A 27,589-nucleotide genomic window follows, 5' to 3' on the forward strand; every position below is an offset into this window, starting at 1 on the left:
CCGTTTAGCCTTTGTGAATAGATATTTGGAATAAAAGAGGTTCAACCATGAGCACCTCATGTAATTCCCACAGTACCATTACTGCCAGGAACCTTTGAATTAAAATATGTTTGATTTCAGTGCAAGTCACTTAAGACAAATTAGCCAGGAAAGGCACAATAAGTTGCTTTGCAACAACGCTGTTTTAGTTGGGTTCCTGAGACAAAGCAGATCTCAGCCTAAACTCCATAATGCAGACAGAATTGCAAATAAACTCCCTACAGGGGAGCAATATCTAGGTTAATGCTTCAGGCCAGGCAAGAAGAGGAACAAAAAGTTGCCATCACAATGGCAAAAGGGCATTAAAATAAGCCCCTTCCCCCAAAGGGGGACGGGGGAGAACAAACACAAGTTTATTGTAGCAAGGAAGCGACATCTCCATCTAAAAAGGACTCCCTAAGGGGCAAGGATCCCAATGTAATGAAGGTAAAGACTTCCCCCTTTGTGTACTCAGTGGCCTTTGGAAGCACCGTTTTAAGGCAGTGGAAGAGGTTGGCCTCACTGGCATGAACTCCACACTCCATAGAAGAATCACAAAAGACAGGACTAAATTAATTAGTTGTAGGGCCAGTGTCTGCACCATTTTTCTTCAGGTCTCCCTAACTGTCACCTTTCCCAGGAGGCAACGGGCACAGCCTGAGGTCCAGCAGCTAGCCTGAGGCCACACAGCCAAGCCAGTAGCAGAAGAGGGACCAATTATCCCTCTCCCAGCAGTCCTCACTGAAACCTCAAGGCACAGTATCAAATGGTAGAGATAAAAACAAAAGTTCCGATGAAGTTGTTATAATAGAGTCTTCATTCCCGGCTACTCTCTTCAGACTCACATACCCGAATGATTACTAAACATCTTCACCTCGATGTCCGGCAGGCCACTCCAACTCAACACCAGCAGGCCGGGTGTTTCTTTCTCCCAAAATAGTTTGTCCTCTCAATTCCTAATCCTGGGTGATAGCACCACCATTTATTTACCCAAGCCAGAAACCTGGGGGTCCTGCTGAGCTCCTAGCTCAATTCAGGCCTTAACCTGGATTATTCCAATACTCTCCCACCAATGCCTTCTCACTGTCACCAGTATCATTCTTCTAAGGGAGATCTCCCCAGATGCATCGTGCTGACTGAGGCAGGGAGGGCCTCCCATATGCCACTGTTCTCTTGCCTTCTCCTCCCTATAGGCCTGGTGCTCTCCCAACCTTCCTCAAGGCCTGCCCAAGCTCTTTTCCCTTGGGAGGCCTTCCTAGACCCTGTCTTCTCCTCAGGCAGAAGTGTGTAATCCCTCTGCTTGGTCATCACTGCACCCCGCTATGTCATCTATGACACCGCATTACACAAGTATGCTTCTCCTCAGTCTTCCCTCCTCAACTTTGAGCTTCTTCACTCATCAAACAATTTCTGAGCACTGATTATGTGCTAGGCAGTCTACTGGGGAGATCAGGTAAAGAGAGATAAATGGTATAGCTTCTATTTACAACATGTTCTCAGTCTAGTTAGAGAAAGTGGGTAAATAAGACAATTACGATTCAATATCTCTTTGCTCTGACAGAGGTACTGACAAAGTGCTAAGGGAAGAGAATGGAGGGGCATCTAACTTAAAAGAGTGGGGCTGGTAGTCAGAAAGAGCTTCCTGGAGTTGGTGACATCTCAACTGAGTTTTGAAGTATCAGTAGGAGTGCCCCTGGTGAAGGAGGAGGAAAAGCATTCTAAGTAGAGAGGACAGCATATGCCAAGACCCTGAGGCTTGACAGCAAAGCACTGAAGATTTTGAACAAGGGGTAAGCTGACCAGGGAAGCAGAGTGGTGTTTAGGAATCTCCCTGAGACAGTATGAAGGGTGGACTGGAGAGAAAGTGGGACACTGAGTAAGGGACATGAAGTTGTGAGGCTGTCACATTGTTTATCCAGGTGAGAAATTGGGAGACTGTGGGGAAGAAAATCATGGGACACATGAGAGCAGGGACTAGGCCCCATTTGGCTGTGTATCTTGTATGGGATGCACAGTACCTATTTGTGAGTGAACGAATGAAGCATTTCCACACGGCTCATCTTGAGAACCATGCGGCAATGGGTTATAAGCACTCTTGATCCCAAACTCAAACCCTGACAGAGAGCACTGCCTGAGGACACTTCTGTTTCAAGACTGACATTTCAACAAGAACCCTGTGGAAGGCAAAAGGAATCTTGCGGTGTGATAGAAACAGTCACACTTAGAAAATCTGATGTTCTCATTCTCTTGTCTGTTTCTTATTTTCCCTTCTCCCTACTAAGAGCCATGAGAATTAAGGGAGAAAAAATTAGCCGGAGAGAGAGAAATGGTGGGTTGGAAGATTGTGTGGGAGGTTGAGAAGCAGAGGGGTTCAGGGGCTGCACAGGGGGCTGGGCTGACGTCTCTGGTGTGGGATTTTCAGGATAGGGCTCCGGGAAGAGTTAGGGATGTTATTTTTATTGAGTTCCTGGGAGCCTGAGCTGACCTCTTGGCTTGGCAGCTTTCCATGTGAGGTCCCCTCAGAAGGAGAAGAAAACAACTCTGATGCTGGCTGAACCGAGGGGTCCTTAGTCCCTTGTCTAAGACTTTCAGTCTCTCCCAAGCCCCTGTCCATTCCAGGGTGCCAGTGGAGACAGTCTTCCTGCCTCACTGGGAGCAATGGAAGTTTGGGAACAGTCCAAAATCTTACCAAATTCAGAAAAAAAATTTTGAGGTGGGACGCTGGTCAGGCAATGAGATGGAAATGCTGCCACAGTCATAGATCTGAACCTTACAGGTGTTCTGGGCAGATTGCAAAAGTGGGTCAACTCATTTGGATCTAGTGTCAGTGGTAACAAACTCGGTCCAGGCCCAGCCTCAAGACTTCCATCTCTCCTTGTGAAATGACATAAATGGTAAAAAGGTTTACTTTCAACTTTCATTCCAATATCAGCCTTATATAGAGTCATTTTACAGGGAGCTCCGTAAATAAATTTGGGATATGATTCCTTTCACTTTCATCCTCTGAGCATCCGATGAATAAGACGGGTTTGTCAGGGGGAGAAGCGGTTCTCTTTACCTTCCGACCTCCATACAGCTGCCCAGCTGCAGCGCGTTGAAGTGTCCCTTTCCTACATTGCAGTGAATTGTTTGGGGGCGGGGGGGGGGACGGTTAACTGGATAGAACCAGTGGCAAATGTGCGTCCCGTTCAGGGATGAAGAAAAAGACCGGTTGTGACTCTGATGTAGTCTTCTTTTCCCACACACCGTGGAGCTATTTTCTATTGAGCTGCATTACTAAAGTGAAACTTTAAAGATCTCCACTTGTTCTTAGAGAATTTTTAAAGTATCAAGTTCTAGTTAGAATTGAGAGAGAGACAGGGGAGGAGAGAGAGAATGGAGGCCATGGAGGCCGTGGGGGAGAGGAAGAGAAAGAGACACAGACAGACAGACAGACACACCCAAACCAGGTAGAGGTAATTCAGGAATGTGTGTGTTTGTTTTGTGTGGATCAAGGAGATGTCACGTGTAGGAAACTAACCAAAGGACATAAGATGAATCCTAGGCATTCTTTTTTTGTCCTGTGGAAGAAATACTTTTATCTGCGGTCCCCTTGGGGAAACTGACAACCTTACAGCAGTGTCTCAGGGGCAAGGCGGAGTGAGATAAGACTGCCATTTCTTGGCCCAGTCTAACAAGTTCTGCATTTCTACTCATTTCTATTCACATCTTGGCAGATTTTTCTTTAACAAAACTATTACCAAATCCTTGAACTTGCTTGAGGCCCTGCAGGTAAAACTTCTCTTTTTTTTTTTTTAATTTATTATTTTTGGCTGTGTTGGGTCTTTGTTGCTGTGCACCGGCTTTCTCTAGTTGCTGCGAGCGGGGACTCCTCTTCGTTGCGGTGCATGGGCTTCTCATCGTGGTGGCTTCTCTTGTTGCAGAACACGGGCTCTAGGTGCATGGGCTTCAGTAGTTGCAGCACACGGGCTCAGTAGTTGTGGCTCACAGGCTCTAGAGCACAGGCTCAGTAGTTGTGGCGCACGGGCTTAGTTGCTCCGCGGCATCCGTGGGATCTTCCTGGACCAGGGCTCGAACCCGTGTCCCCTGCGTTAGCAGACGGATTCTTAACCGCTGCACCACCAGGGGAGCCCAAAACCTCTCTTCTTATTGGAAAGCCAAGGCAGGTAAAGGTAAAAGTTTCAGTGTGTGTATATATATATATATATATATATACATACACACACACACACATATATATTTGTCTGCACTGCACGGCACGTGTGATCTTAGTTCCCTGACCAGGGATTGAGCCCAGGACCCTGGGAGTGAAAGTGCCCAGTCCTAACCACTGGACGGCCAGGAAATTCCCGAAAGTTTCAGTATTTCTTAGCAGTTAACAGTTTAGATTGTAAGAAAAAAACAATTGAACTCTGTATTGTATGCATTTTTGTAGTAAAGTCATATAGAAAGTATTTGGCTTGGCTCAACTGAATCTTTGTACGGACTATAGTAATCCTGGACTTCCTTCAGCCCCAAGCCGTGGTAGTGCCTGCTCAAGGCTTGCTTGGATGTCTCCACAAACATGCCTGGCTGGCTGCAATCAGCTAACTGCCCTCACACCACAGGAACCTATTTCACATGATTATACATGACTGAAGTGATCCTAGATGATCATTAGGTGTGAGGAATTGAGCTCCTTTAGAATTTTATGCCAACACAACGATCCATGTCTCCAGTCTGTGTCTCATGAGAGACTTAGCTGTGCACCATTTCTGTGGCTAATGGTCCGAGGTCACAGGTTAGCTTTGTCATAATTCTTTCTCTACAGGCTGGTTTCGCCCGCTGACTCCAGACCCCTCACGAGCAAGGAACGCACCTATTGCCTTTGTGTCATCTATACCTGTCACAGTTCCTGACAAGTAGGCCCTCGGTTAATCCCGGTTGAGTCAATGAATGTTAGCTTTGCTTTTCAGTTATAGTGACCGTCTTCGTTTCCAGGACACAGAGAGTTCAGCTTTTGTGCGCCTCAGCATATACCGTAAAGCTTTCTTGAAATACTGCCTTAGGCACTTGGAGCCAAACCATAACAATTTCAACAGTACTTACAGGAGACCAAATGAAGTTTCAGTGAAGGTGACCTACAAAAATTGTTAGAGACAGGTATGTTATTGTTATGGGAAACAAATGCTAAAAGATCGAGAGAAAGAGGAAGGGAGGCTGAATTCGAATAAAATCAGAAAAACAGAATCAGAATTCTGCCTGTCACAGGTATCGCCACTGGGTGCTCTGACGAAAGGACACCTGGGCCATAATGGCCCTCCTGGAGCAAAGGACAGGCTGATTTTCAACTCGATAATGACCTTCAATATATCATGGCTGTTTTCACAATTAACCTTCGTTAGATATTATTTAATAACTATTACAGTAAAAATCTTTTCCAAGGGGTTACACTGAGTGCTTTGGTTCACCTTCCCATGTCTTCCGTGAGACTGGTGATTGAATTAGATGGCATCCAAGTGCCTATTATAGGACCTGGCTCCAGTTACAAACTGCTGTGCACGATTGCCTCAGCGAGGCACAGAAGCCCATCAAGACAGCAGGCTTTTCCAGAGAGAACTTCTAACCCCACTGGAAACTGAAATTCAGATTTGAGAGCACTGAAACTATGTGGATTTTATTTGCCTCAATTAATTTATATGTTGAACTCTGTCTGAGACTCTATGCTATGTTCTAGACAGTAATCACCTAAAAAGAAAACATCCCAACATCTCCTAAGAAACTTCATCCAAAGAGAAGTGTGAAAGGGCCCTGGTGGATTTCCAGAAAAGTCCTTAATCAAGGTTGTACCCGAGCACATACTGGCTTGGAAGGGTCATGGAGGTGAGGGGAACGGAAGGGGAACAAGAAGTTATGGGCCGCTGCAGAGTTCTGAGGGCTTATGCCTTGATGTGGGCAGGGTACCTCATGTCACGTGTTTCTTATTTGTGTATTTTCCCTTTAGAAAAGATTTAGTCACAGCTCAAAAAATGTTCCGTCTCTGACTTGGGCAGGGGTGGTGCCTTGGCTTCTCACTCAAGTCAGGGGGCCGCTGTGGTGGAGATTCAGGGGGCACTCTTCATTCAAGAGCTTCCATTTCTCATTCTTACTTTTAAAATCCTCTAAATTAAAACATGGAAATACATCTGAAATTCCAAGATAATGTAGTAGCCCAATTGTGGAAGTCAACTCTGAATTACGATTTGGTATCTTTATCACCCAAACTTTCCTTTTTCTTTGTCAAATATTACTAACACTAATCTCATATAGGGAATTTTATTAGATTGCTTTTTTTCTAAATCTCACTCTTCCAGGGCTTTTAACTGGTGTTGATGTGCCCTTCCTCAGGTCTCCCATTCCCTGCTCTAGGTATGCTTTCTGGGTGGAGCAGTTCTCTTTCTGTGTCTTTGCAGATGCTGTTCCCTTTGTCTAGAATCTGCCTTTCCTCGTTCGAATAACTAAATCCTGCTCATCCCTTAGGGCAAAGCTCAGGTATGCCTGCATCCAGGAAGCCTTCTATGATCCCCCATCAGTCCTGGGTTGGGTGCCTTTCCTCAGCATTTCTTTAAAAGTTGGCCCTCCGGGGGCTTCCCTGGTGGCGCAGTGGTTGAGGGTCCGCGGGCCGATGCAGGGGACACGGGTTCGTGCCCTGGTTTGGGAAGATCCCACGTGCCGCGGAGCGGCTGAGCCCGTGAGCCATGGCCGCTGAGCCTGTGCGTCCGGAGCCTGTGCTCCGCAACGGGAGAGGCCACAATAGTGAGAGGCCCGCGTACCGCAAAAAAAAAAAAAAAGTTGGCCCTCCATTTCCACAGGTTTCGGATCCACGCATTCAACCAACCATAGATGAAAAATATTTTTTAAAATTCCAGAAAGTTCCAAAAACCAAAACTTGACATGCCTGGCAACTATTTACATAACATTTATATTGTATTTATAACTACTTACATAGAATTTATACTGTATTAGGTATTATGAGTACTTTAGAGATGCCTTAAATATGATCATGTATGTATGAGAACATATTTTATATGCAAAATACATGCAAATACATTACACGTAAGTCATTTATATGCAAATGCTATGCCATTTTATATAAGGGACTTGAGCATCCTTGTATTTTAGTATCTGTGGGGATCCTGGGACCAATCTCCATAGATACCAAGGGACAACTTTATTGACCTTTGCCTATCACAATGCTGTAAGCCCTCCAAAGGCAGGGACTCAGTCACATGGGAAATACCCATACATATTTGTTCAAAGGATGGATGAACAATTGAAAGAAGGAGCTTTCAGAATCTGTGTTTTGACTCTATGTTCCTTATTGTTTAAACCAAATTTAAGCAAGATGTGTAAAAAGTTTTAAATTTGGTTTCATGATATATGTCAACCAGATTTGACCATGATCAAATAATATAAAGTGTATGTAGGTGCCTTGTAAACTCTCTATTATACAAATATAATGTTTTATTATTAATTGTAGTAGTTATCATTATCACCACCATTGTCATCATAATGGTAGAAGAGAGAAAAAAATGAAACACAGTGGTAAGTTCTTCACAATGAATCTAGGAGAGAAGCCGCTGAGCTGTTGAAAATGTATTTAATGGAGAAATAAGGCAAACAATTTTCTGAAACTATCACTGAGAGGTTAAAGACCCCAAAAGTGCTGCCTTTTAGGAATTCTTATAGGGTGTTAACGCTGTTTTTTAATTCTATGATTTTGATAAATAGTTCTTAGAAAAGGAACCTCCTTGAATGCTCGGCAGATAATCCAAACCCTAAACCAGGACAGAGAGACAACCGCAAGTGTGGCAACAGACAGAAATACAAAGAAGAAGATTTTAAAGACAAGCTGGTTGAAGCAAAATATTTCCTATGAAGGGAAAAATAAGCACAACCGTTCCATTTTCATATGCTGGTTTGACTGCTCAGGCAGGAAGAGGAGACTGGAGAAATATCTTAAAATCATCCGCCTGAGCAAGAATAGAAAGCTATCATTTGCAGCTCAGCTAGTGGCTTATTCATTTGCCCAGAAATCGCTTATGTTAGGTCATGAAGTCAGTTTCCCTAGTTGACTGAAAATTAAACAAAAGCAAATCAGAAAGAAAAGTTTCCATTGTGGACCAATGCAGGCTGTGATTTTCCTTCCCTGGATGTAATTGAGAGAAAATGAGGGATTATTATTCTGCATCCTTATCTAATCAGATAGATTTATTTTCCAGATGCAAGCTTTGGTCTTTGTGCGATGACTGCTATATAGGCACACCATAACCACTCCTTGTTTTCCTGAAGCTGGCCTACTTGCAAATTGCCTTTGCATTTACTTTGTGTGTGTGTGTGTGTGTGTGTGCGCACATGCACATCAGTTCCAGACCTGATGTTAAAAGTGTGAATTAGAGTGAAATTGAAGATAATTTAATGGTGGGACTATTTCAGAGGTGTGGGCAGGGTTAAGACAACCAAAGAGGGCTGTTGAGGCACTAAATAAGTATGGCAGATGCCATTACCATCTCTGGTCTGGAAGACCCTGGGGGAGGATAGAAAGTAACAGGGGCCTAGTGAGAGCTGGAATCGTGAAAGACAGGCCACCTGACTGGAGCTGTAGTTGTCAAGGAAGGAGCACTGCTGGCCCAGAGCACCGAGGCAGGGAGCAAAAGAGGTCAGAAATGCGCCAACCTCTCTGTGGCAGACAGAATCATGTCCCCGCAAAAGACATTCACATCTAGGCCCTGGAATCTGTGAATATGTTACCTTACACGGCAAAAGGGACTTTGCAGGTGTAAGTTAAGGATCTTGAGATGGGAAGGTTCTCCTGCTTCTCTGAGTGGGAATCACGAGGGTCAAAGTCTGAGACAGAGGTTTCAGGACAGAGGTCAGACGTGAGGGAAGATGCTCTGTTGATGGCATTGAAGATGGAGGAAGGGTCACAAGCCAAGGAATGTAGGTGGCTCCAGGAGCTGGAAAAGGCAGGGAAACGGATTCTCGCCTAGATCCTAGAGAAGGAACTAGACCTGCTGGTAAGACAATTTGATTTTTTTTTTGCGGTACACGGGCCTCTCACTGTTGTGGCCTCTCCCGTTGCGGAGCACAGGCTCCGGATGCGCAGGCTCAGTGGCCATGGCTCATGGGCCCAGCCGCTCCACAGCATGTGGGATCTTCCTGGACCGGGGCACGAACCCGTGTCCCCTGCATCAGCAGGCGGACTCTCAACCACTGTGCCACCAGCAGAGGGCAAGAGAGTGTGGGTGATGCAGACATAACGATCAGTCCCCCAGGATACAGAACAGGGAGAGGAGGAAAAAGAATGGATCTGAGGGAAAGCAGAACAAAAGAAGCGCCAACACGGAGGTGGGATGGGCACAGATATTAAAACAATGAATGAGTGTGACATATGAAGGCTGCTGTGGTCTGAATGTTTGTATCCCAGCCCCCCAAATACACATTTGAGATCCTAACCTCCCAGGAGATGCTATTTGGAGGCAGGGCCTTTGGGAGGTGATTAAGCCAAAAGGGCAGAGCCTTCAGGAATGGGATTAATGCCCTTATGAAAAGAGATCAGAGAGCTCCCTTGTCCCTTCCACCTTGTGAGGACACAGGACCAGGAAGTGGGCCCTCATAAGACGTCAGATCTGCTGGTGCCTTGATCTTGGACTTCTGGCCTCCAGGACTATGAGAAATCCATTTCTGTTGTTTATAAGCCACTCCGTCAGTGGTATTTTGTTATAGCAGCCTGAATGAACTAAGATGAAGGCTTTAATTCAGAAATAACTTAAGAACAAGGCATAAAAATCAGGTGGTGATAACCTTGCCCATAATGGAGAAGCTATTTTTGGAAGCCTTTATTTATTTATTTTTAAGGTTTTTTTCTTGATGTGGACCATTTTAAAAATATATATTTATTTATTTATTTGGCTGCTCTGGGTTTTAGTTGCGGCACATGGGACCTTCATTGCTACCTGAGGGATCTTTTAGTTGAGGCATGCGGGCTCTTAGTTGTGGCATGTGGGATCTAGTTTCCTGACCAGGGGCGGAACCTGGGCCCCCCTGCACTGGGAGTGCAGAGTCCTAACCACTGGATCGCCGGGGAAGTCCCTATTTGTTTTAATATTTCATTTTTATACGGATAGTCTCTTAAGATACTGTTATAGAAAGAGAAGTAGCATCAGGGTTACTGAGTTGAATGTGCTTTTTAAAACTGCTAAAGATTTCAGAGTTGCCTTTGCGTCTAGTCAGCCTCCAAGCCCCATCAATCCTACCCCTACTCTGTCTCCAGCCTGTCATTTCCCATTTCTCTTGCTTCCATTTCCCATTCACCACTCCTCTCTTCTCCTCCTTTTGGGCCACATGGCTGCCATGTTTTGAAGCTCACCTCTGCTTTGGTCTCTCTCCTCTTTAAACACCTACGCTCCTCCTCCAAACTTCTTGAACAGCATCCAGACTCCTTGACATCATGTGAAGATCGTCCAGGATCTTGTGCCCCCAACCTTGCAGCTCATCCCTGCCACTCTGTTAGGTTTAATCTGGCCAGCTTCTCATTCCTCCAGTCTTCATCGGGTGCTCCCATCCCTGCATTTTTTATCTTGCCATCACCTCTGCTAGTTTTTCTTGCCATTCTCCCCAACTCCTCCAGTCTTATCTTGTAATTGTACCCATTCTTCAAGGCCCCACTCAACTCCTCCATGAAGCTGTCTCTGGTCCCTCCAGGGGGAGATGTCACCTCCTTTCTCTAGGCACCCACTGCACACTGGCCATGCCTCTCTTACAGCTGTTACTGCACCCCTGCCTCTTATTCTAGTCATTTGTGTATTTATTCCTCCCCCCACCACTTGTGCACCTACTAAATTATAAACTCCTGGAAAGAGGGATTATACCTTTGTACCACCTAGTAATAGCGAACACACTGCCTTAAAAACAATAGATAATAAAAATTTACTTGTAGTGAGGACAAAAATGATTACTGTGTAAGGTATAAAATGATTAATGGGAGGAGAGTCCTTGAGGGAGTTGAGGGTGTGTGGGAGTTTGACAGAGAGGGTGCTTTGGGGTCAGAACACTTTGAGGGCAGTTCTGTGTTCACGATTGTTTTTCCACTGTTGACTAGCACAGGATAAGAGATTCATTAACATTTCTTAAGCGAATGAATAAATGCTGCCTACTACATTTCGGCCAAGGATAACCTTGAGTTCTGTGACAACAAGGGCTAAAAAGAAGTTTGTAATACCTGTTACAATATAAAGGTGAAAAAGTATATAAAAGTAAAAACAATACAGTCTTCTACTTGCCATGAGAAGTAAGCTTAGAAATAGCCCGGCTTTGCCAGGAACCAGCTAAAGAAGACCCAGCCACAAGGTGGAGGCACCCCTTTTCTTTCTGATATAACCACGCCTGTGCTGGCAAAGCTGGCTGAAAGCAGACATAAAAGCACTGGAAAATAAATTCAGATGAGACTTATAATTATACCCCCAAAGTACAGTTTGAAAGCAGAGATCATGATTTACACTTGTACAATATCCTTTGTAGCATCTAGCAGCACTGACTGGTGTGTGTGTGTGTGTGTGTGTGTGTGTGAGAGAGAGAGAGAGAGAGAGAGAGAGAGAGAGAGAGAGAGAGAGAAATGATTGGCTGATTGATTGGGGGTTAAAGTAAATAAAGGAAGTAGTTGCTAACAATACACCCACTATACACACTAAACCATACACAGGGCCACTGAGGGCCAGGAGCCCATCTTACTCATCTCTTCATCTCTGGGTTTCTATTATCCTCACTTTAAAGCAAGGACTCTGAGCTTGAGGGAGGAATAAGGCTTTGTGAAAGGTCACATAGCTTATAAGTGGAGGTCACAAGACAAGACACAGGTTTTCTAATTCCCAGACCCAGAGCTCCCTCTTCTTCTCAAGGCTGCTTCAGCATCGTTGAGGAGGGGACAGTGGCACACTAGAGGGTTTTTACTTAGTTCAGAGTTCAAGCTTCCTTCTATAGAAACACGAAACTATTTAAGATGTTTGTGACTTATTATTAACCTTTGGGCTATTGTTTAAAAATATACACATAATCGTGTCACAAATAGCTCTGAAGTCCAGGTTCATTCAAGCATGAGTAGGATGAGGAAGAAGGTATGATTAAAGGTGTAATGAGAAAACCTCTAATTGTAAATAGATCTAGTTAGTACTTCACGGTCTAAACTTCCCTGATCACTTCAGCTACTTTCTCCGTGAATCAATGTTACGTTTATAGTGTCAAAGTTTCAGATCAACAGAAAAATGGATGTCCTTGGGCCCGATTTGAATATGCCCAAGGAGTCTGTATACAGGGCAGAAAAACTCATGTCTCTGGGGTCGACGACCTTTGTTTGGTCACACTGAAAATAGTCTTTAATAGCTTAATTCTAAGACAGCTCTCCAGAGGATCTTTACTCATTGCCACCATATTCAGTTATACTGGCAATGAATGTGAGGATTATAATAGTTTTTCTATTGATACGCTAACACTCAATAAATAGAAAGAGTAGCATTGTATCACGATCATTTTGATGCACAAAATAAACATTATGCACTTTATTTTCTTTTACTATTTAAAGTCACATACTGATTACTTAAATTTTACAACTAGGAACGTAGCCCAGTGTCTAAAAATCTTGTTTCCGTTCAAGTTAATTCAGATCGTCCATCCATGCATGAGAACAGCTGAGCTATGAAACTGGGCAGCATGTTTTCTGGCAATAATGAGGAGATAATATTCTTTAGGAGTATTTAAGTGACATCAGCATTGATAGGTTAATTGGAAATAAAAATGTAAAGCTTTCTTAAATCACTAGAATGAAAAGCCTCTGGTTTATGGTAGCTTCGCAATGCACTTTTTGAACTCTTCCCACTTTGCAGTTTACGTTAATAACTGTCTGATGGGTGTAACTGCAGCTGTTCTCAGAATTCCCCATACATGCCATAGTAAATCAGCCGCTTTCAAAATGAGACTTTCCCACCTATATCCTGATTCACAATCATTTTGCTTCCTCTACTCCTTTACCCAAATTCTTGAAAAAATGACCCCTGCATCCAATGAAATGCAGAGAATACTGGGAGAAAAGAAATGCAATTTGATGTGAGGTCGTGAGAGCTGACTGCAGTTGGGAACCTGATACGAGACATCCTCCATCTTCAGAGCTCAGGGTACCACTTGCTGTTATTATTAAATATAGCATAATTAATAATAATTTTCATGATTACTTATTTTGAAAAAGTCAGGTAAAGTGATACAACTCTGGCATGCATCTTAACTAGACTCAAATTATTTTCAGTTCTCTGTGTGAACATTTACACTGACACTACGCCATACATGCTTCTAGATTTCTATCTGTATACTAACCTCTCATTTAATGGCCCAAGATCTTGTTACACAGTTGTGAACGACTCAGATGAAAAAATGGACACTTCAAAATAATTAGCACTTACTGAACACAGTTTTATGCCAGATACTTTCTAGGCATGTTAGAAGCATTATCTCATTTAATTCTCAAACAAACGAATAAACAAAGCAAACATACTCCCTATGAGCTAGAGAAAACAAAGAAAAAATCATATTAACTTTGGGAAATGAAATCACAGTTTTTTTTTTTTTACACTGGGAGCTGATTAACTTATGAATACTGCATAGCGACTGTCATTGGTACCAAGACGGTAGGTTGATCACTGTATGGTTAGTTAGCTTGAGTTCTCCTATGCCACTGACTCCTTCATTTGGGTTGGACTGGTTCCTTTAACACTTCGTGTGGCTGGACATTCAAGAATGACTTGGATCCACTTCATAATGCTTCCTCTGATCCTGTCTTCCACTTCCTTAAGTGTATGTTCTGTGTTTTTGTCCTTGGTTCCTACCTTGGACTATGACCCTCGTCATCTCTCCCATTCGCTTTCTTACATTTCCTAGTAATCTCTGGATACCTCTCGGTGATGGCCCCTCAAGTGTGCCTGAGTTCATCGTTATATTGCTACTTTTGGAAGCTGACCCTTCCTGTACCATCTCTGTTCAGTCTTGCATTGTTTTTGGTGTGATGCTGCCTCGTCATTTTACGAATATGGGCCACTTGTCACCAAAAGGACTGAGTATAAACGTGTGAATGGAAACTTCCAAGTTCATCACCATTCCTAGAAAAACAATTCTGCAGGGTTGCCCTGATGGAGAATACTTGTTTCCTAATCACCTACGTTTTCCAAGGATATCACATTATTAATGTAACTTGTTTGACTGAATTGTTTCTAGTCACTGAGGTATGAATGTGTGATTGATTTATTTTTCCAATAACTGTTACCAGCTGCGCTGTTAACTCCCCCTCCCCTTTCCTGCTGGGTCGTATTACAATTCCATTATTTTTCAGCACTTTCAGCTATTAAAAATTATAGTACAGTTAGCATTGCAACCTTATCTTCAATAAGAGCTTCCCCTACCCCCTGCCCCTCTAGGCTGAAGGCTTGAGCACATAGGCAGGGAAAGGGTCTTGTTCTGCCCTCTCCCCAACCCCTCACTCTTCCTCATCTCTCTAGTCTGCTAGAGAAACTGTGACGGCAGGGTAATGTAAGGCAACGTTCTCTGGAGCAATCAAGAGTTACTGGTGGTGGGCTTCCCTGGTGGTGCAGTGGTTAAGAATCTGCCTGCCAATGAAGGGGACACAGGTTTGACCCCTGACCCAGGAAGATCCCATGTGTTGCGGAGCAACTAAGCCCGTGCGCCACAACTACTGAGCCTACGCTCTAGAGCCCGCGAGCCACAACTACTGAGCACACACACCTAGAGCCCGTGCTCCACAGAAAGAGAAGCCACGACAGTGAGAAGCCCGTGCACCGTGACAAAGAGTAGCCCCAGCTCGCCGCAACTAGAGGAAGCCTGCGTGCAGCAACGAAGACCAAACACAGCCAAAAATACAAATAAATAAATAAATTTAGAAAAAAATGAGTTACTGGTGGCAGGTCTGTTCTCCTCTTTTTGCTTCTGTTCTCTGTGTGGCAGATCTTAATCTTAACTGAGTGTTTACTTTGTGCCGGGGCTATTCTAGGTGCTGGGGATTATGGTGGGAATCAAGGAAGACAAGATTTCGACCTCAGGGAATTTAAATTTGTGGACATCCAAATGCTGCTTCTCTCCTGAGGATGTTTTGGGTCACTTCTTTGGAAGACCTGACGTGGAGTTTCCTCTCCACATTGTGAGACACGGTTGAGGCTGGTCTCTTCCTTTTCCATTCGGCTTCCCTTTCCTCCACTATGGATAACACAACCTATAGCCTCTTTTAGCAGGGGTCCCTTTGGCCAGAAAACATCACTCCAGCCTCAAATTTAAGGCTCATTTAAGCCTCAAATCACCTTCTGTAGTGTCCACTCAACCTATGGGAAACGGTGGGAGTGCAGGCTCACCCAGAACTCCCTCTCTTTACTTTTTATCTTTCCTCTGTCTTTTTCTCCCTTCTCCAGCTTATCAGGTCACTACCGATTCAACAGCTCAGCCACTTTAGAGCAAGAAACAGTCATGGGTCTTTCATGGGGTAGAGGGCAAAGATGGTTCAAGCATCCCCAGTCATGAAGGAAGGCAACAGGACAAGTCTAATACCTCTTTCCCTCATGGGCGGCGGGGGTAGGGTTGGGTAGGGAAAAGGGATGATTAATGCTTCACAGACTCTTTTTTTTCCCAATGAGAGCTCTGCATTTGGAGAGTGTAAGGAAGGACAAATCAGTGGGGCTGGTTCTGTGAAATAGCAGCTCCCACAGCAGGCCCCACCAATCACCGTTGCTGATTCTCTAAATGGAATGTAGGGAACTTAGTCTTTTATCCTCACCTGCAGTCTGAGTCACCATTTTCTAGATAACTGGAAAGATCCAAGCTAGGATCTTACATCACACCACACAGAGAGGAATAAAAGAATAAAAATAGGGAGCTGAATGGAGCTTGTGGACTGTCTATTAATTTTACTTACTCATCTTCACTCTGGATAATTGAAAAGTGACCTCATTTTCATTTCTTTTTTAAGTCCGTATTAGACAAGAGTTTCTAAAAGAAATGGGTCACTAACTAACATGTGCATAATATCTGTTTATTGTTAGACTTTAATATGCCAGGTTTTATTCTAACACAATGTTTTGATTTTTAAATTGTGATTGTTTACATTTGATAATTTATGTTGTGAAGGCATGATGGACACTGGAGAGGGAGACAGTGTAGCAATGTGATTAACACCATGGGCTTCTGTGGGATTAGGAGCCCTGGGTTTGTATCTTATGACTAACATCACTAATTAACTCAGAGATGTTAGACAAGTCATTTAACCTCCATAAGTCCCAGTCTCCTCATCTGAAAATGGGGACAATGATGGTGTCTATCTCATGATGCCTATCTCATAAGATTGTTGAGACGTTCATATAAGAAATGCATGCAGGGCTTCCCTGGTGGCGCAGTGGTTGAGAGTCCGTCTGCCAATGCAGAGGACACGGGTTCGTGCCCCGGTCCGGGAAGATCCCACGTGCCGCGGAGCGGCTGGGCCCGTGAGCCATGGCTGCTGGGCCTGCGCGTCCGGAGCCTGTGCTCCGCAACGGGAGAGGCCACAACAGTGAGAGGCCTGCGTACCGCAAAAATAAAAAACAAAAAAAATAAACCATGCTGCAATAAATGTAACTGTAAATGTGTCTCCTGGTGTATATGTGCAAGAACAGGGTACACACATAGATCAGTGGAGTGCTGATTTGGAGGGTATATGTGCATCTTCAAATGTATTTGATGTTGCCAAATTGCTCTCCAAAGTGTCAGCACCAATGTCCTTTAACACCAGTAGTGAATAAGAGTTCCCAGTTCCCTACATCCTTGCCCATGTTTGGAATTGCCAGACTTTTCAACATTTGCCAATCTGATGGAGAGAAAATGCTCTTATTCCTTTAATTTGCTTTTTCCTGATGTTGAACATCTTTGCAGATGTTTATTAGCCATCTGGATTTCTTCTGTCATAAATTTCTTCATCATGTACATTGTCCATTTTTTTGCATTGGATTGTCTTTTTGTTATTAATCATAAAAGCTCTATATTATGTATATGTTCAGGATAGCATTCTTTTGTCTGTTTTATGTGTTACAAATTCATTCCCTTAATGCGAGGCTTGTCTTTTCACTTGGTCCATGGTGTTCTGTCATAGAGATGCTTAAAATTTTAATGGAATCACATTTATCAGTGATATTCCTTTACGGTGGTTTGAGCATTTCGTGATTTGTTTAAAAAATCCTTTTTCAAGCCAGATGAAATACATATATTTTCCTCTAAAGGTTTTTGTAGTTTGCTTTTCACATTCAATCTTTAATCTACCAGGAGTTGATTTTTGCATATGGTATGAAGTAGAGATTTATTTTTACCTGTACGGATAACCATTTGTCCTAGCACTGGTTATCAAGAATCTGTCCTTCATCCCCTGTTTGTAATGCTGCCTCAACCAAATACAAGTCTCCATCCCTGTTGGTCTCCTGAGCTTCCCATAGTGTCCTTTGGTTAACTTGGCCTCATCAGTGCCAGCATTCCCATTGTTTTGATTCCAATAGCCCTTTACATAAATCTTGAAACCTTACAAGACTGGAGGTTTTTAGAGTCTTACACTTACCCTCATTTTCAAATACAAATGATTTCTAACATCTTTAGGTTACATACAGTGAATAATGATCAGAATTTCAGGTTTAAGAACAATACCTACACTTAATCTTGCCACTGCACTTGTAAAGTATCATGAAATGTATTATGAACCAATTACTAACTCAAATATTTTAATTGTAATTTGCAGACAAAGGTTTTATTAGAAGTTACCCCATAGCTGTTTTAAGAGGTCTTCAGGAAATAAAAAGTATTTTTTGGAAGCATCATATATAAATAACAGTTGAATTATTTTAACCATCCTGTAATTTTCTTAGTGAAATATTTAGGAAACAACTGAGTTATAAAGGATTAACCATTTTCTTGGCCTTACATTGTATATTTTACAATAGTGGCCCACTTAATGCTCATTTGCCTATTCTAGCTTATTCAAAAGTAGGTTTTACCCAGAGGTATGCATCAGAATTACCTAGGGAACTTCGTGTTTTTTTTTTTTTTTTTTTTTTTGATATATGGTTAACGAACTCGTGTCCCCTAAATTGGCAGGCGGACTCTCAACCACTGCGCCACCAGGGAAGCCCCCTAGGGAACTTCTTAAAGCCAATCTGTCCCTTTTCAAAATTAGATATTCTCAACAATTTTTGAAAGCAATAATATGTCACTAAAAAGGTAGGATTTTGCCTCTCTAATAGAAGAGCATTTATGTCATCTATTATAATGATCTATACAGAACCATATAAAGTATGAGCTTCTGTAAGCTCTTCTTCTATAAGCCTCCTTGCTGCCATCAAGAAGCAGTATCTTTGTTAGCACAGAAAGCTATCCCATACCTTCTTTGCCCCGTTTCTCTAACTATGGCCACGTTCTCTTGGGCATTTCCAATGTATTTCTATTTTCTATTTAGTTTACCTTTTCTAAATGAAGGTTTTATTGCCATTTGGATACCTGGGAGCTAAATGGAACATTTACATGTATTTATTTCATTCCAAGACACTTTGATGTGCCAGCGATAATATTGTGGCCAATTTTAAAAGGCTAGCACAAATGAGTGGGGATATAAACAACCAAGAGTTTAAAAACTCTGTGATTCACTGATTCCTATACTCTTCTTACAGTGACAACATTCTTAGATGATGACATTCTGTGTAGTTTCCCATATGACACATCTGAGTTGCTTTTTTTCCTCCAGAGGCTTCTCTAATTTACCTTCGGAAATTTAAGGAGCTCAGACATGAGACATACCTATCCCAAAGGAGCCTGTCTATTCAGTACATCCCTCTAGGGCCAGGCTGGGAGGGTGCCATGTTGTATTGTGTAAGTTTCCCACCAGTGCTCTACTGTTCAAGGTCGCTATCTCAACTCCTAGTAGACATTCAGAAGGGCTTCTTTTCCCGACAAAAGAGTCTGAACCACAATCTGAATCACACAGCCCTGCATTCAGCGCTGGGTTGTGCTTGCTCCAAACCCTCCTTGGGCCCCCTCATTTTAAAACAAAGTTTGGACCCAGACCTGAATGACATCCACAACACTGTTGACCTCTATCCCAAGTAAGACTCAGACAATTTTGCAAGACAAGTAACTAAAACAAAAGTTATCATAGGATCACCAAATGTACCACATGGATTAGTCATAGAATACAAGGCAAGGGCTAAGCATACCTACCCAATAATATGGGGTTTTTTCCCTTTCAGTAAGCAATGGAAAGTCTTTAAGAAATGAAATTTTACTTGAGAAAGGCAATAAATGATATATAAAAACAAAGTTGCTTTGCACATGAAAAGATGTTCAATATCCCTAATTATAAGAGAAATGAAAATCAAAACTAAAATGAGGCATCATCTCATACTAGTCAGAATGGCCATCATCGAAAAGTCTACAAACAATAAATGCTGGAGAGGGTGTGGAGAAAAGGGAACCCTCTTGCACTGTTGGTGGGAATGTAAATTGGTACAACCACTGTGGAGAACAGTATGGAGGTTCCTTAAAAAACTAAAAATAGAACTACCATGTGACCCAGCAATCCCACTGCTGGGCATATATCCAGAGAAAACCACAATTCGAAAAGATACATGCACCCCAATGTTCACTGCAGCACTATTTACAATAGCCGGGACATGGAAACAACCTAAATGTCCATCGACATTTAGGAATAGATAAAGAGGAATGGATAAAGAAGATGTGGTACATATATACAATGGAATATTACTCAGCCATAAAGAAGAATGAAATAATGCCATTTGCAGCAACATGGATGGACTGGGAGATGATCTAGAAACAGACTCACAGATTTTTGAAAACAAACATGGTTACCAAAGGGGAAACGTGGCGGGGAGGGATAAATTAGGAGCTTGGGATTTACATACACGCACTACTACATATAAAATAGATAACCAACAAGGACCTACTATATAGCACAGGGAACTCTACTCAGTATTCTATAATAACCTATATGAATAAAGAATCTCAAAAAGAATGGATATATGTATATGTATAACTGAATCACTTTGCTGTACCCCTGAAACTAACATAACGTTGTAAATCAACTATACTCCAATAAAATTTTTTTTAAAAAAGCAAAGCTGCTTTGACTGAAACAGAGGTATGGGTATGAGGTAGTACTCAGGTTCCTGCTCACTTTATCACCATCTATTTTCGCAGCTTCCATTCCTACCCTAGGGGAGTCTCTGGAGTCCTGAGGATTATCTACAATGTTTTCTATATGATAAAAAGGCATCTAGGGGATAGGGCCATGTCTTCCATCCTGTTCCACGATACTCCCTTTGCTATCTGAAATTCTTCCTCTCTTTCCTGATAGCAACCTGTTGAAAGTACATCAGGACCCCACTCACATATCACCTTCTCTAAGAACTCTCTCCAAGACAAAACTAATCTTCCTTATGGCAAACGATCGGTGCTTCTATTATAGCTATAGGGACTGCTAGTCTCAGATATTCTGAAACATTCCTGATTTCTAATATTAGATCCTAATATGCTCTTGGATTTACTTATTTGTCAGATCACACTTCAATTTTTGGCTTGGAAAATACTGTTATGATAATTACAGCTCTTATTGCATCCAACTTTGTTTCTGAGTTATTGATCCATGTAATTGTCATAAAGTATGTATTAAAGTAATTGTCATAAAGTATTTCCAGAGAACAGGGATTGGGTCATGTCATCAAAATCAATCATTATTCCTCTTCCTCTCTCTCTTTTTCATCATCACCCTTAAATAATTTATTGATGACCGAGAACACACCAGGCAGTGTTGTGCACTTACATGAATTATCTCATTTACTTATTTTAAAAACTCTTCAAGGTAGGTATGTCTTGATCTCCATTTTGTGATGAGGAAGTTGAGGTTACTCAGCTAGTAAGTGACTAAGCTGGGATCTGCCCAAATCCAGGCTCCTTCCCTTATGCTACTCTACCACCCACAATGCTCCCCAGTGTTTCCCTGCATGTTCTAGAAATGTTTACTCTGGGAAATACTGAATTAATACGTCCTCAGTTGCTCAAAATTGAAAGCATGGAATCAGCACACATGGAATACATTGAGGCTGGTAACTGAAGTACTTCCCTTTCATGCTTGCATGATTCAGAAAAGAACTTTATACTTGTATTCAGTGCCATCTTAACTCACTCTGGTGGTTGAAAAGCAAAGCGAAGAATCCATTGAAATTTTCATTTTACTGCCAGTCTGTGGTTACGGAAACTGGCACCCCAGAACACAACAGATACTTCTCCACGATTTATGATGTCTGAGCCATGCTGGATTATCTGAATGCAGGCTGGGATCAGTTCCACACTGTGGAAGGAGGCCTGTCCCTGGCTTCCTATAATACTTCCGGAAGGTGTACTATTAGGCTACTGTGGGCCAAAACAAAACTGGCTGGCCATTGACAGTGTTCCCTGATATCTATGAGTTCCAGTCTCTGGCTGTGTATATGAAGAATAGAGCAGGGGAATAGCTTATGAGAACATCTGCAGAGGATGGGATGGGGAAGGGGAAGTATCCTAGAAAATGGAGAAAAAGGCCATTGTGCTCCTTGCTACAGGGCTTTCTTCCTAGTGTTATCAGAAGCACAGTGTAAGGTCAGGGGCACTGGGAGGTGTCCAACGGCCATGATATTCTGACCCTTCTGAGCACCTGCTAGGGAGGAAGTGTTGTGCTAAGACAGTGGAGGATACAGAGATGATTATGATAAAATATCACACCCCAAGGTGTTTACAATCTAACATACTAAATTAAACTACACACTGAAATGAACTAAGTGCTGTGGTTAAACATCTTTTAGGATGAATCTCTACCTCATACCATATACAAAAACCAATTCCTAAGGGGTTGTGGACTTAACCGTGACGGGTCCAACTTTAAAACCTCTAGAAAAAATATGACCGTAAGATAGGAAAGGATGTCTTAAATCACCAAAATGCAAATAATACAGAACATTGATATATTTGATTATGCAAAATTTAAGAATCTGATTTCATCAAAAGGGGTCATAAAGGAGAGAGAGCTGCCACAAACTGGGAAAAGATATATGCAATGCATGTAACCAACAAAAATACAATATCCATCATGTATAAAAATCAGTAAGGGAAAGGCAACAATAACAACAGAAATGTGGGCAAGAGACATCAACACACAGAAGAGGAAAATGAATAACTCAGACACATAAAAATATGTTCATTAGTACTGTGGAAGAAAATTAAAACCATAACGATGTAGCATTTCACATCTACTACACTAATAGAAATTTAATATTGATTTTTTTTTTTTTTTTTTTGCGGTACGCAGGCCTCTCACTGTTGTGGCCTTTCCCGTTGCGGAGCACAGGCTCCGGACGCGCAGGCTCAGCGGCCATGGCTCACGGGCCCAGCCGCTCCACGGCATGTGGGATCTTCCCAGACTGGGGCACAAACCCGTGTCCTCTGCATCGGCAGGCGGACTCTCAACCACTGCGCCACCAGGGAAGCCCTAACATTGATTTTATATCTAATTTCGACAAGGATATAAAGCAACATATCATATACTGTTCGTAGGAGTAGCTATATTAGTACAAACACTTCGGAAATTTTTCTTGCATTATTTAGTCATTTTGAAGTTGCCCAGATCCCAGGACTTTGCAAATCTACTCCTAGGAATAGATTCAGGAATTATTTCCTGAGAGACGATGTTGCACGTGTGCACCAGGAGACCTTTGAATGAAATGTTCATAATGGTGAGGTTTCTAATACTAAGAAACTGGAAACCACCCCAGTGCCCGTCAACAGGGAACAGATCAATAAATTCATACTTGTATTATAGGAAACCAGGCAGTAGTGAAAATGAATAAACTACAGTAATACACATTAACATGGGTGACATTCACAAACTATGTAGAGCTAAAGAAGTCAAGAAAATATAAAAAAATATTATTCTATGTTGGTAAAGTTCAAAAACATGTGAAATGAAACAGCATATTGTTGAGGGGTATATCCATATGTGGTAAACTATAAAGAAAAGCAAAGGAATGATAAACACAGATTTAAGGGGAGGAGTTACCTGAGGCAGATAGAAGAATGGAGGGAGAGGAGATAGAGAAGGCTTTAAATATATTGGCATTGCTCTATTTCTTAAGCTGGGTAGTGGTTTGTGGGTACTCATTTTATCATTGTTGTTTAAACTGCAAATATACATTCTATAATCTCTTTTCTACTTTACAATATTTCATAATAAAAAAATATATTCAAAAGTGTGTGATGGGAGTACTTTATCTGAATGGGGGTGGGGGTGGGAGTGGGAGGTAGGACTTGGTGAAGACTTCATGAACTGGTTCCTGAAAGATGAGCAGGGTTTTAAGGATAGACATGGACAGAGAGGAAATTCCACTTGGGAAGAAAAGGATGAGGAAAGACATGAAAGTGTGAAATAGCACTGCGTGTCCTAGAACTAGCAATGGTTGGAGTATAAATTGGGGGGATAGAGTAGCTTGTAAAGAAGGGAAACTGTATTAGGCCAGACTGTAGAAAACCTTCCAAAAAAAAAAGAGAGAGAGAGAGAGAGAGACCATACACGAAACAATTAAAAAGAAAAAAATTTCAACACACTTAGATCTAACCCTGCAAGCCAAGGGAGGTTACTGAAAACTTTTGAGGAGACAAGATATTTGATTACACCTGCAATTCAGGAATATAATTTGGGTAGCAGTATGAAGCATGAACGCGAGAAATTAGAGACAAGCGGGACCCATCTGGATACTGGAATAGTTCAGGCTAACAAAGACGAGGGTGTGCATTGTGACAGCGGCAGTGAAATGAAAGAAGAGAACACATAATTTGGCATCTGACATAAGTTTCCTTAATGTAGATGTCCATTTCCAGAAAGACAAAGATTGAGGCTGTGTGTCCTGGCTTCCTTCAGGCCATCCCCTGCTTGAGACCCAGCATACTCCTGAATTAGGTAGCTAATTCCAAGCAGTGACTCAGCAGTTTGCTCCCCAATTCCCTTTGGTATCAGATACACCTCCTAGTTTTCCTTGCCCTTTCTCTTTGGAGCTAGGAAGGCAATATTTTAAAATGACACAATATTCAATATTCATTAATATTACTTCTCTTTGCTTCCTTACATTTGACCTTAACTTTTCTTTCTGGGATCAATCATTCTTCTCTCAAGGTCTCCTACAAAGCGAAGTCATGCTAATAGGTTGAGGAGTCCCCTTTCCTTCCTGCAAGACACTATTATTGCTGACAGTGTCCTAGTGGTATAGTCATCCTTTTGGCAGATAATTACACAAAGACATGAGACACTAAGAAGGCATCATGTCAAGAAATGCTGGCTCGTTTGAAATGGAAAATGAGTGCCTTGCACGTCCAACAGGCAGCCGGAAATTCAGGTTAGGCATTTAGAAGGGATGTCAGTCCACACCTCCCAAAGTTAGCCAATAATGAGACGAGACTGCCTTGCAGATGGTGCTGTTTTATACAGGGTCAAGAGGCAGTGGATCCCAATATACAGAAGAAGTACTTCTTGAAAAACAAGTATCTTGTCAAGTTGAATCAGCCAGGAGTCAGACACAGTAATGATCTTTTCATCCCAGAGAAGGAGGCAGCAATGTTCCGCAGGCAGGAACAGAGGCCATTTCTTTGTTCGGTAGCGCAGGTGCCAGGAAGCAGCCCCAGGGAAAGGACGGGCTGTGGTGTGAGGATGCTGTTTTGTCAAAGGGGTGATATACCGGGGCACCTCGGAGAAGAAACGTGAATGGCCTGGAATCACATTTGAAGAACGGAACACCTGGCTCTTGATAGCTTCTGAATTGCTCTGCTGTGCAAACAAAATCCTATGTGAATCACGATCAAGATGTATTTCACGCCCATTTCTCTGATTAAAACTGAGAAGTGGAATGGTAGACAGCAAACCCAGTGACTCTATCCACCCAGCAGAAGAGCTTTAGGTCTGGGGGAGAGGTAGGATGACAAATAACTTCAGTCAGACCGCCAATTTGCATGAACACTGGGAAGACATTTCGTAAAAATGAAGAGGAAAGAAATCTTGATTTATTCTCAGGTAAAGACAGAAGTGATGGCTTAGTATAAGAGAGGAAACTATCCTCACAGATCCTCCCCTCATTGAAGAGGCAAATAAAATGTGTTTGTCAGACCACAGCAGTGGTTTGTAAATGTTCTCATTCTTTTCCATAGACAAAAAAAAAAAAAGATGAATAATTAAAATGCAAAGATTCTCCTCACTTCTAATTTATTCACTTTCTTCTGTGTCTTTCCCCACCAAGATGCAATCCTAACACTAACCCTTTGATTCCTTACCAAACCTTTAACGATCCCTCATGGGAAGCTGCTTTTGAAATGGTTCAAAGTTGGGCATCCAATAGAAGAAGAAACAGAGCAGAGCAATGGAGCCCTTCCCCCCCACCCCCGTGGGATAATGAACCTTGAATAATTGACAACGGAGTCTAGCGCCAGTGGGCCGTCTCCGCTGCCTAAGGCTCCCTTCCTTCTCTAATCAAGGCAATGCTCTCCCTCATTCCTGAAAGGAACTTGTGTAGCACCTTTAACACAGTGTTCATAGGTCAGACTCTGAAAAGAGAAAGGTAATGGATTTGATCTTTGTGAGAGGTTTTTCTTCTCCTTCATAAAAGGCACGGAGCAGAATCAAACAATAAAGGAAAAAGCTCACATTTGCAGATGGTCTGAAGGGTGATTCGGAGTGATGGCTGAGAGACAATGGGTGGCTGAGTGACACGGGCTGTGATGACATGTAAAGGCTCACGCTTTATGCAGGGATAAGCTTTCTGTGTTTACTGAGTGCCAGCAACCGGAGGTGATGAAATACTGGGCAGGTGATCTTTGCAGTGCAAGATCCCTGAAATGATCTACCCGAGCCCAGACAATTGCTTTGCTCCTCCAGCTGGACTGCTTTATTCCTCTCTTAAGCACTTGTTAGCTCTCTTCTCTCATGCTTTCGATTTTATCAACTCCTTACCTCATTTATCTGCATCGACCTCATGGGACTCAGCTCTGCAGAGTTTGAATATTCTGCTAAGCTCTGGTTTTCCTATCATTCGACCAATTGCACTGCTCCCCCGTGGACCTTTTCTAACAGGCTCCAGCACACCTGTCTTGTAACCCTTTATTCTGCCATGTTTTGCATACCTCATGCTTTTGAAGTTCTTCATTATTTCCTGTTTGACCTTCTTTTACTTTATTTTCCACTCTTACCTTGTCATTCACATTTGGTGACAGGGAGTTTATAGATGAGGAAAACAAGGTATGAACTGTAATACAGTTTAAAGATTAAAGGCATTTAAAAAAATGTTAGGCACAGTAAGGTTTTACATACACTATCTCACTGATGCTGCAAAATCTACAATAATTAAACACAGCCCAAAAAGGATGGTGCATTTACAGTGAGGCACTAGGGCATAAAAAGCTCACCGTGAGTTAGACTGAATTTGTCCCTTGTATTCATATACTTAGTTATCTGTGAAATCCCACGTCCTGGCTCATCAGGAGCCTTTGCGACCATGTACTTAGTGAGCCTACCTGTCGTGTTCTGCACGTCAAAGGCTTCTTTTCATGCATTCATTCAGCAGTAAATATTCACTGAGCACCCACCACGTGTCAGGCACAGCACAGGGCACAAATGTACAGTGGGGAACACACAGAAACATGGTTCCCGCTCTCACAGAGCTTATACTCTGGAGAGACAGACTTCATAACATAATCACACACAGAAATGTAAAACGTGCACCATGAAAGACGCTACGAAGCAGATGAGAGAGCCTGTGACAGGCAGATGGGACCTGGTTGGAGAGGGGAGAAGAGAAGCCTTCTCTGGGGACGAGATGCTTCCGCTGGACTGAGAAGGATAAGGAGATAACCGGGTGAAGAAGAGAGGGAAGCTCGTGAACTGTCAGAGACTCAGAGCCCGGTTGCCGGTTTCATGGAAAGCCGGGGAGCCCAGGTGAGCTGAGCTGGGAAGGGAGGCAGGGCCGGAACATGCAGGGCACGGACAAGCCTTGCAACGGGTCTGCTCTTTACCCTGAAAGAAATGGGGTGCCGCTGAAGGGTTTTAAGCAATGGGCAGATAGACCAGATTTGTGTTTTGAAAAGGAGCCACTTTATCTAACAGACTGGGTGAGGGGGGAGGTAAATACACGTTGATTTGTGTATCAAAGCTTTCATAGCCTCTTGACACACACACTTAAAAAATGTATTCTGGGGCTTCCCTTGGTGACGCAGTGGTTGAGAGTCTGCCTGCTGATGCAGGGGACATGGGTTCGTGCCCCAGTCCGGGAAGATTCCACATGCCGCGGAGCGGCTGGGCCCGTGAGCCATGGCCGCTGAGCCTGCGCATCCGGAGCCTGTGCTCGCAGCAGGAGAGGCCACAACAGTGAGAGGCCCGCGTACCGCAAAAAAAAAAAAAAAAAAAAAAAAAGAATTTGTT

General features: G+C 42.7%; 1 protein-coding gene across 2 annotated transcripts in view; it reads right to left on the minus strand.

Moving 5' to 3' along the window:
• MAGI2 (membrane associated guanylate kinase, WW and PDZ domain containing 2) overlaps positions 1-27,589 on the minus strand; it is a 1,308,856-nt gene that overhangs the window by 59,379 nt on the left and 1,221,888 nt on the right. The gene's annotated exons all lie outside the window — the stretch shown is intronic.

Source organism: Neophocaena asiaeorientalis, unplaced genomic scaffold (genome assembly GCF_003031525.2).
Source record: "Neophocaena asiaeorientalis asiaeorientalis breed wild unplaced genomic scaffold, Neophocaena_asiaeorientalis_V1.1 scaffold170, whole genome shotgun sequence".
Lineage (NCBI taxonomy): Eukaryota > Metazoa > Chordata > Mammalia > Artiodactyla > Phocoenidae > Neophocaena > Neophocaena asiaeorientalis.